This window comes from Saccopteryx leptura, chromosome 8, assembly GCF_036850995.1.
Source record: "Saccopteryx leptura isolate mSacLep1 chromosome 8, mSacLep1_pri_phased_curated, whole genome shotgun sequence".
Lineage (NCBI taxonomy): Eukaryota > Metazoa > Chordata > Mammalia > Chiroptera > Emballonuridae > Saccopteryx > Saccopteryx leptura.
The window spans coordinates 39,600,269-39,610,315 of NC_089510.1; positions in this window are offsets into that span (position 1 = coordinate 39,600,269).

Sequence of the window (10,047 nt, forward strand, 5' to 3'; positions counted from 1 at the left end):
ATTACATATTTTTGTAAAATACCAACCCACCATCTTTGGTTGAGATTATTCTTTGAAGCTGCATGTTCCTCATTCTAGGAATTTAGAATTTTAGAATGTCATACCTGTAAAATCAAATAATATTGATGCTATTACCCAACCAGGTTTTTGGTTAATTTTTTTAATCCAAAATTCCGTTTATAGCAAAACATGTATATAGCAACACATGACTTTCCTTCATTTACTATAATCATGATAATAATAACACTGGAAAAAATGTATATACTTTTTTTTTCATAAGGACATTGAGATATTCATATATGCATGTATGGTTCCATTGTCTTTATAAAATAGATTGAAGCAGATTGTATACACTGTTTACCCAGTGAAATCAGACAAAAGGGTTTCCCTAAAGTGGGCCTTGGTATGACTATATCACAAGATTTAATTTATTTTACTAGTAGTTCCTCTCTCTGTAATGTTAAACATCCAATCAGAAGTAATTTTTCATGTAAGGAATGACTATACTTTTATAATTCTTATTCATGGTTCTGAAGCATAGCCCCCAAATTAAAATGTGTTTTTCTCTCCTGTATCTACTAGTGATCTTCCTACCTACATTATAACACCAACTACTTTTATTTATCACACATTTTTAAGCAATAGCAGTTTATTTTGATAGGCTCTTTGAGATACCTTTGATTAAGAAGAACTACTAAAAAAGCTTAGAAAAATAGAAAATTCTATCTCTACACACTAAAGTATAGAAATAAACACAGCCACACATTGGTGAAGGTAATATACTGCTGTTTTTTTTATCATGATGAGGTACACTATTTAGATTAAGTTGAAAGAAAAGCATTTTTAATTATACAGCTAAATGGCAAGTGACAATTTGGTCTGTTCAGTGTAACTTATTTATTTTTTAGTATAACTTTTTTAAATTTCATTTTAGAGAGAGGAGGGGAGGAGAGAGAAAGAGAGGGAGAGAGAGAGGGAAGAGACAGGAGCAGGGAGCATCAACTCCCATATGTGCCTTGTAGGGCAAGCCCACGTTTTCGAACCAACGACCTCAGCATTTCAGATCGACCTTTCACTCACTATGCCCCCACTGGTCAGGATGTTCAATGTAGTTTATAGATCAGAGAAGTTCATCATGCCTTTCCCAATATTCCCTCCCCCTTTGATAACCTCTTTGATGCAATGTTGAGAACAGCAGCCTTCAACAGTGAGTGAACACATAGGAAGCTTAACTTTTCCCGATAACCTTTCAGTGAAAAGCAAAAGGGCAAGTGTTACTAACATGGAGGCTGACAAAGAATGTGGACTAAGCTTACATGACAAAGGCTTGTTGTTGGAGGTCACTTCTTAATTGACTTTCCTGACATTAATTCTTGTTATAACCCAGACAACTAGTTTCAAAGTTGCAGTTCTTTCTTCAAAGCCCTGCTTATTATAGATAAGATATCTGTCAAAGACATAGGTCACTGCTTTTTCAGTTACATAAATAATTTAAGAAGTAAACCTTCAAATATTGCTTATGCTTTTACAAGAAACATATTTTGCACATTTTCTCTGAACTAAATTGAACTCTCCAACCAGAGCTCTAGAACACACAACTAATACACTTCAGTTCTTTGGCATTCCTCAGTTATGTTAATATCCTTGGTTGTTTACAGGGTCTTCTTGGTTGATATGTGTTTTCAGGAGGCACGGTGTATAGAGGAGAGTGCACTAAAGCTGACCAGAGCTGCAGTGTCCACTCTAACATTCATCATTTTTAAAACTGGCATTGTTTCAGAAGCTGCTCTTCGACCCCGGCTGTCTAAAAATCTATGGAAGAGCGTTGTAGATAAGGTTGTGTCACTCCAGCTATCTGGGTCTCAGTTTTCAATTTATAAATTTATTTGTACCAATGATAATTGTAGTAGCTACCGCTTGTTGTGTTTCAAACATGTTTTTCCTCAGCTGAATGATAACAAACATTCAGTCGCTCCTGGATTTTCATGTTAGATTGAAGGGTCTGCTCTCTATCACTCCTTCACATCTGGTGAATCTGTTTTCAAAGTAATTTAGACAATCCAAGGCATGCTCATTTGTGTTTTCGAACAAGGATATATTTTTTTTCTCTTGTGCCCCACAGAAAAAAGGACTGTCTCATAACTTTAAGTTCAAAGAATCGTACAGTCTTTGGCTAGAACTCATATACTCCAACTGGGTTACTCAAGACCATTCAAGTCAGTTGTATCTCTGCCAAAAATTCTGCTAGACCTGTGCGGTTCAATTGGTTGTCACTAGCAACATGTGGATGTTTAAATTTAAATTAATGACAGTTAAATAAAAATAACTGCTCAATTCTTCAATAGCAGTTGCCATATTTCAAGTGCTTATAAGCTGCTTTATGTGGTGAGCGGCTTCCAAGTGGGATAGCAGAGAAATAGAGCATCACTATCATCACTAATAATTTTATTAAATAGTGCTAATGAAAACTAATTTTTAACACTATCATTAAACTCTCTACCTCTCAAGAGTACAGATGATACTTTAATAATATTAATTTCTTATGTTTTTTTATATTTTTTAAATAAAATATGTATTTCCGATGGCTTTAGGCGACCCCTGTGTTTTGGTCGTTCGACCCCCGCTTGGGGTCGCGACCCACAGGTTGAGAACCGCTGCTCTAAAATGAGCCTGCAAATTACATACTCTTCTATGTGATACTCTTTCAAATGTTTCAAGAAAGTTGTTATGACCTTTTTGGGTTTTTTGTCTCCTCTTGCAAGGCTATCTACTGTATTTTAGGTTTATGGTAGAATTAGAGGACTTTGCCCTGAAAGTTCTGAAGTATAAGTTTTATTCAGAGTCACAGATTTATAATTCTAGGCCACAATTATATAAATGTATAAATATTTTACATAAAAAAATAATTATGTAACCTCAGAATCCTCCCTCTTTCTGGGAGAGGTAGCCAGGCATACAATAGGCAATCAATAAATGTTAGTTTGGCCTTGGCCAGTTGGCTCAATGGATAGAGCATCAGCCCAGCATGCAGACATCTCGGGTTTGATCCCTGCTCAGGTCACACATGAGAAGTGACCATTCACTTCTCCATTTATCTCCCCCTCCCTCTCCCCCTTCTCTCTCTCTTCCCCTTTCACAGCCAGTGGCTCATTTGGTCCAAGTGTCAGTCCCAGGTGCTAGGGATAACTCTGTTGATTTGAGCATCGGCCCTAGATGGGGGTTACTGGGTGAATCCCAGAAAGGGTGTATGTGGGAGTTTGTCCCTTTATCTCCCTTCCTGTCTCTTAAATAAACAAACAAACAAACAAACAATCTAGGCATGCTGCTCTTAATATATTAATTCTTGCTCTTCATATGTAATCTTCTCTATGCAGTAAATTAAAAACTCTTTTGATTATGAAATATTTATCATATATAACCTTAAATATACTCATGAAAAAATAACCAAGATGCTGCAACTTAGAGATAACTACTAATTCTTTTGTTCCACCTTGATTTTTTTAAGCAAAGCTGGAATATATGTTCATATTTTATAAACCAATTTTTTAACCTAATATATCATGTGCATTGTTGCATGTCATTAAGGTAACTTCTAATGGCTAATATTTCTTTATTAATTATATTGCATTAGATTGTATAATAATCTAATTATTTAGTATTTAATTTATTTAATAATTTAATTCATGGACTGAACTCTCTTCTCTCCAAATTATATTTTGAATTCTTAGTTCTCAATATTTCAGAATATGACGGTATTTGGGGATATGGCCTTTAAAAATATAACTAAATTAAAATAAGATACTTAGTGTAGATTCTGATTCAATATGACTAATGTTCTTTTAAGAAGTGGAGAGTGGACATACAACACAGACCGAGGGCTGAACATGTGAAGACACCGTGAGAAGGCAGCATAAGCCAATCTGCAAGTCAGCAAGCTAGGCCTCAGGAGAAACCAAGCCTGCAGACACTGTGACCTTAACTTCTAGCTTCCACCATTATGAGAAAATAAATTTTGGTTTTGTAAGCCACCCAATCTGTGATGTTTTTGTATGACAACCCTGGTACACTAATATATTTTATTTCTAATTTTTTATTTTTACAAATAAAATTGTTCTTTCAAAAATAGCTTTATGATCATCTCTGACTATTGTCTCACAAAGTTTTATAAAAATTTGTTTTGGCCCTGGCTGGTTGGCTCGGTGGTAGAGCGTCGGCCTGGCGTGCAGGGGTCCCGGGTTTGATTCCCGGCCAAGGCACACAGGGGAAGCGCCCATCTGCTTCTCCACCCCTCCTCCTCTCCTTCCTTTCTGTCTCTCTCTTCCTCTCCCTCAGAGGAGGCTCCATTGGACCAAAGATGGCCCGGGCACTGGGGATGGCTCCTTGGCCTCTGCCCCAGGCGCTAGAGTGGCTCTGGTCGCAACAGAGTGAAGCCCCGAGGGACAGAGCATCGCCCCCTGGTGGGCAGAGCGTCGCCCCCTGGTGGGCATGCGGGGGTGGGGGGGGGATCCCGGTTGGGCGCATGCGGGAGTCTGTCTGACTGTCACTCCCCGTTTCTAGCTTCAGAAAAATACAAAAAAAAAAAAATATGCAAAATTTTTCCCAATTCAATAAGCAAAGAAAACGAACACATTGCTGTGTTTAATTTTACATTTTTAAAATTTCGATGAAGTATAACTTCTTTCCAGATGGTTATTGGCCATTGTTATTTGTGGTAGTGTAATACAAATGTAAATACATATTGTTTAGTTTTGCATATATTTTAATGTATATATTTATATATGATATATGTTCCCTGTCCTCCTTCTGAATCTGATCTTGCTATATAAATGTCACTACTATTAGCATTCTTGTGTGCAACTTTTGTTATCCACTGACACAGTTTCTCTTTGGTTAATGCAGTGGTAGTCAACCTGGTCTCTACCGCCCACTAGTGGGCATTCCAGCTTTCATGGTGGGCGGTAACAGAACAACCAAAGTATAAATGAAAAGGTAGATTTAACTATAGTAAGTTGTTTTATAAAGATTTATTCTGCCAAACTTAGCAAAAATACGACATAAAATACTTGGTAAGTAATTATTATTATATGCTTTAACTTGCTGTAACTCTGCTTTATAAATTTTATAAAGTACAGTTACTTCCCTACTTTATAAATCACCATGACTGTGGAACCACTAGTAGGTGCTTAGAAAATTTTACTACTAACAGAGATACAAAAGAGGGTGGTAGGTATAAAAAGGTTGACTATCCCTGGTTTAATGCAAAACATAGGTATTTCAAAATAAGACTGCACCCCCAAGTTTGAGATTAAATTATTACAGAGCCTTACAGACTTGTCTATGTCTATCTCCAGTTTCCACAGGTTTCTATAATTTCTGCCCTCCCCTGACCCAATCAGTCCTAATACAGACAGTATTTCCAAGACATAAAAACTGATTATATTCTCCCCTCAGAAAGGATTCAGTTCTGGCTGTTCTGGAAAGGTTTGAGGAAATGAAGGGTTTGGGGAAACAACTTCAGAAATAATAAGTGGCACAAAATACCCCCCAAAATATATACTATATATAAACATTTATGTTCAATAACCCAGGACACAGAGCTGCATCTGCCCTTCATCAGGTTTTGAACATTGAAAAGCAGCTCAAAAGTACAATGAAATACAGAGAATATTCTAGGGTTATACTAGAACATGTAGGTGAGGTACATGCAGCATCTGAGACTCAGAAAAAGAGAAAAACAACATTGTCTTCTGTCTCCCCTTCCTGCTGTGATAATAGTAATCATCCTTAATGACTGACCCTTTTTTCTTAGTCACTTCTTTAGTATGTATTTCCAATAATGTTTATCCACAACTTGTTACTGCAATCAAAGGACAGAATTACATGTAAAAATATGAATAGAGGCTAAGTAAAAAAAATAATATATATATTTTTTGCTCATCACAGAACCACTGGCAGCCACCTTAATTGATATTTAGCTCCATCATCTCATTTGTTCTCCCTCAGGATGGGCTTCTCATCCTTCCTTCCACAGAGATCAGAGTCATTACTTCTTCCAGCTTGTCACTTGCAAGGTGAAAGAGGTCATTTGTGGGTACAAATGGCCTTTGAAATAACCACTAACTCTAACCACAGTATGTTTTTACAAATATGATAAAAATGGCACACAAAGTGCTGATTTACACATTACTTGAGCTCAATTCTTTCAGATCGTTGAGCATTACGTATAATGTTGTTACTTACGTCAGTCACTAAATTCTCTTTTTATTCTCACTTTGGTAATAAACATGAAATTCAATCATTATTTTCACTCTGTAACCTAAATAGTTGTTTTCTTTCTTGACCCATTCTTGTAGGATGGCAAGAGGGCAGAAGTCTGGAATGCTTCTCTCTGTGGTAATCAGCAGAACTATTTTGATCTGTTTCATATATTAAATCAGACGATCTCTAAGGTGCTTTGTGAGGTTTCTAAATAGACTTAGAAAACTCCAGCTGTTGTTCTCAACCCTTGTTGCAAATTGGAATCGTTTTGGGAACTTAATCCCAGTGCCCAGAACATATCCTTAGAGATTATAACCTAATTGGCCATGCTGGGGCCATGCCAGGAATAATATTTGAAAGCAACCCACGGGTGTCTCTGAAACTACAGTAAAAAAAACCTCTCAGAGTTTATGAATACATGATGGGGTTGGAACGCCTGCTTTGTCCCTTTACATTAATCCACATGCCACACACTCAGAGCCATTCAGTCGGCAAGAAATTAGGCAGCAGACTTGAAAGAAATTGACTAAATATTTCCTCTCCTTTGTAATCTCTCTGGCTAGACTTTTGATGGAGATAGATTGTTATGAAATGAGCCTGAGCAGCAGAAGCCGGTGTATTCCTAGGTCTTTGAGATGGTGGACAGGGGAATGTCTGGGAAAAGTTAGGCTAGAATGAATAGATTTAATGAACTTCAGTGTACTTGTTGGGAATTTAGTAAGCCTTTCAGAAAGTCTACAGACACCCTGAATCAATATCCCAGGGCAGGGTTTCAGCAATAACCATGCAAATCCTTGTAACTGTGAGTGAAGCTGCAAGAACCCATGAATTAGTGGCACTTTTATTCTCATTCAGTATACACGTAGGTAGCCCCTGGTTCAATGGCCGTGGCCATTCAACTTGATCCTGTTGACTCTTTTCAATTCAAACTTAGACAATCTGAAACAATTTGTCTTCTCTCTCTACATTCATAGCAACTCTGTAGCCTATTCAGTAATTCTAACATTCTTCCCAAGATATGGGATTAAGCTACATTTCATGTTTTACTGAGATGCTTTCTGCAAAATTTATATGAAAGAGCTGTGTTAATTCCATTTCTACTGCTAAAAGTACAAAAATGTATTAACCTATTTTAAACAAAAGTTTAAGAAAAACCATGAAAGAGCTTTTTTGTAACATGACTACTCATTATGAATATAAGCTTAATTAAATAAAAAGTTGACTTTTATTACAATATGAAAACATACTGACAAATGCTAGATATTCATAACCTTATGTATATTATGAAAAAATAGCTCACTAAAAGTAGATAGCTAGTCTGTATAATTTTATTGACCAGTGTCACCTCAATACATTCAATAAAAAAGAAAAAAAGTAGGTATCTAAAGATAGATAGATATTCATAAATGGCAAAGAATATAAAAATGGCAGAAAATTAAAATTGAACAGTCTAAGAATGTCGAAGAACAGAATTATAGCAGATACCAGTATATACATTCTTATTCGAAATGAGAAGCTTCCTTAAGGGGGATGATTGAGCCTGATTCAAGGCTTCTAAACATGTCAATTTTTTACTTAACATTCAAATGCTCACATTTAGAGTAAATTGTTGAGGGTGAAAGAAAAGATGGTCTCTCCTCTTTCCTTTTTTTTTTATGACTGAGACAGAATAAGACAGAGCGAGACAAAGTGAGGGACAGATAGGGACAGGCAGACCAGAAAGGAGAGAGATGAGAAGTATCAATTCTTCGTTGTGGCACCTTAGTTGTTCAATGACTGCTTTCTCATATGTGCCTTGACTAGGGGGCTACAGCAGACCGAGTGACCTCTGCTCAAGCCAGCAACCTTGGGCTCAAGCTGGTGAGCCTTGGTCAAACCAGATGAGCCTGCACTCAAGCTGGGGACCTCGGAGTTTCCAACCTGGGTCCTCTGTGTCTAAGTCTGATGCTCTATCTACTGTGCCACCACCTGGTCAGGTGGTCTCTCCTCCTAACTGGAGAATATAAGTAGTAAAAAAAAAAAGCATTAAGATATTATAACACAATAATGGCTATCATTTAAAATCACCATGTATCGGACACTAACAGATATAAGAGATGCTTTATATACCTGATCTCATTGAATCATGCTAAATATGTATTATCTTGGTGTTAAAAAATATGATATATGTTTTATTTTATAATCTAAGGGAAAAGAGGTCAATGCTCTTGACTAAATAGTTAAGCATTGCATGTTTTAAAAATTCTTGCAGCATTTCAGTGTCCCACAGCACTGCACAAAGGTTGAAAATCGCTGACTTAGAAAATTTATATATAATATATATTATATATAATATATGTATATATAATGCACACAGAACACTGAAAAATGTAGTTTGCTGAAGATTCAGTTTGAGTTAAAGATATGTCTCTTAAGTACAGCATTTATTTCATTGCTGCTGAGAGAGAATCTAGACATTCTGTGACTATAGAGAAGACCTCATATCTTGATATGTCCAAGGAAGCCTCACGGACTTCACAGTTGGAGAGCTCATCAGAGCTGATTGCTGTGTGCAGTGTGTGGAGCAAGAGGAACTCCAACCCAGGGAGGGGCTCCCCTGCATCCACTTCCCTTAGGGATCTCTCAGTGGAGTTGGAGGTGGAACATAGCTGTCAGCTGGGGAGACGTCATTGAGGAAGAGAACATCACTGCTTGAAGATCCAGGTTTATTCCTGAAGAGGGGCCACGAGTGCTTGGCCCTTGACCTCCTGAAAGGTTTGAAAAAGCAGCTTGGGAAATGGAGATTTTCACAAACTCTTCTAGGGACTTAAGTGTTTTTAGCATCTCTGCTGTCTCTTTCTCTTGCCTTGAGCATTTGGTTGTCTCTTCCTTCAGTTTGTGAACCAGGGACATCATTTCCTGCTTCAGCATCCAGTAAGTTGTGGTCCCCTTTCTGTAAGCGATGCTAAGATTGGCTATATTTAATGAGGCTCACACTTGGCATCATCTAAAAATGACTCCATTTCTGCACACTCCTCTTTGCAGTGCTCAACTTGTCAATGGTTGGCATTTCTCCTCAATCTGCGGCCAATGCCTTTGCCCACTGCACTTTGTGTCTTAGGTATAGTTAACTCTGAACAAACCGAATAAGCCTATCAATGTGAGATCTATGAAGAATCCAATGAAAAGAGGACACACCAATGTCTCCCACTGGAGGATGTGAACCCTGACATGTGGGCTCAGGCTATTGGGCAGCAGCCCTACCATCATGTTGCCCAACTTTCCAAGTGGGCCCAAAGCCCAGCTTCTCGGTGAAACCCCAAAATTCCTCCCAATCACAGCCAGCAAGAGTGACCCTAATTGGTCATCAGTGATAGGGTTGGGTTGGGGGAAGATCTGAAGGAAAGTTTCCACATACTGTGACTACCCAATGAACATTCTCTTTTATTTCTACCTGTATGGTTTTTTGTTTGTTTGTTTGTTTTTGTATCAGTATGAATTAATATCATGAAAATAGCAATCATTATATGACTTGGTAAATTTTTAAAACTTTCTAAATCCCTCTGGTATCCAACAACATTATGTATGCAGGCATACCTATATTGTGGTTCAGTTCCAGACTTCCACAATAAAGCCGGTCTTGCCATCAAGTGTGTTGTAATCTTTTCCCAGTGGAAGGTCTTGGCTTCAATTCAGTCAAAGATGCAACATCTGTGGAGCACAATAAAGTTCAGTAAAACAGGGTGTGGCTTCACAAGGATCTTGTCTAGGTAAAACATTTTTTAAAAAAATTCATCTACAGCCCTAGCC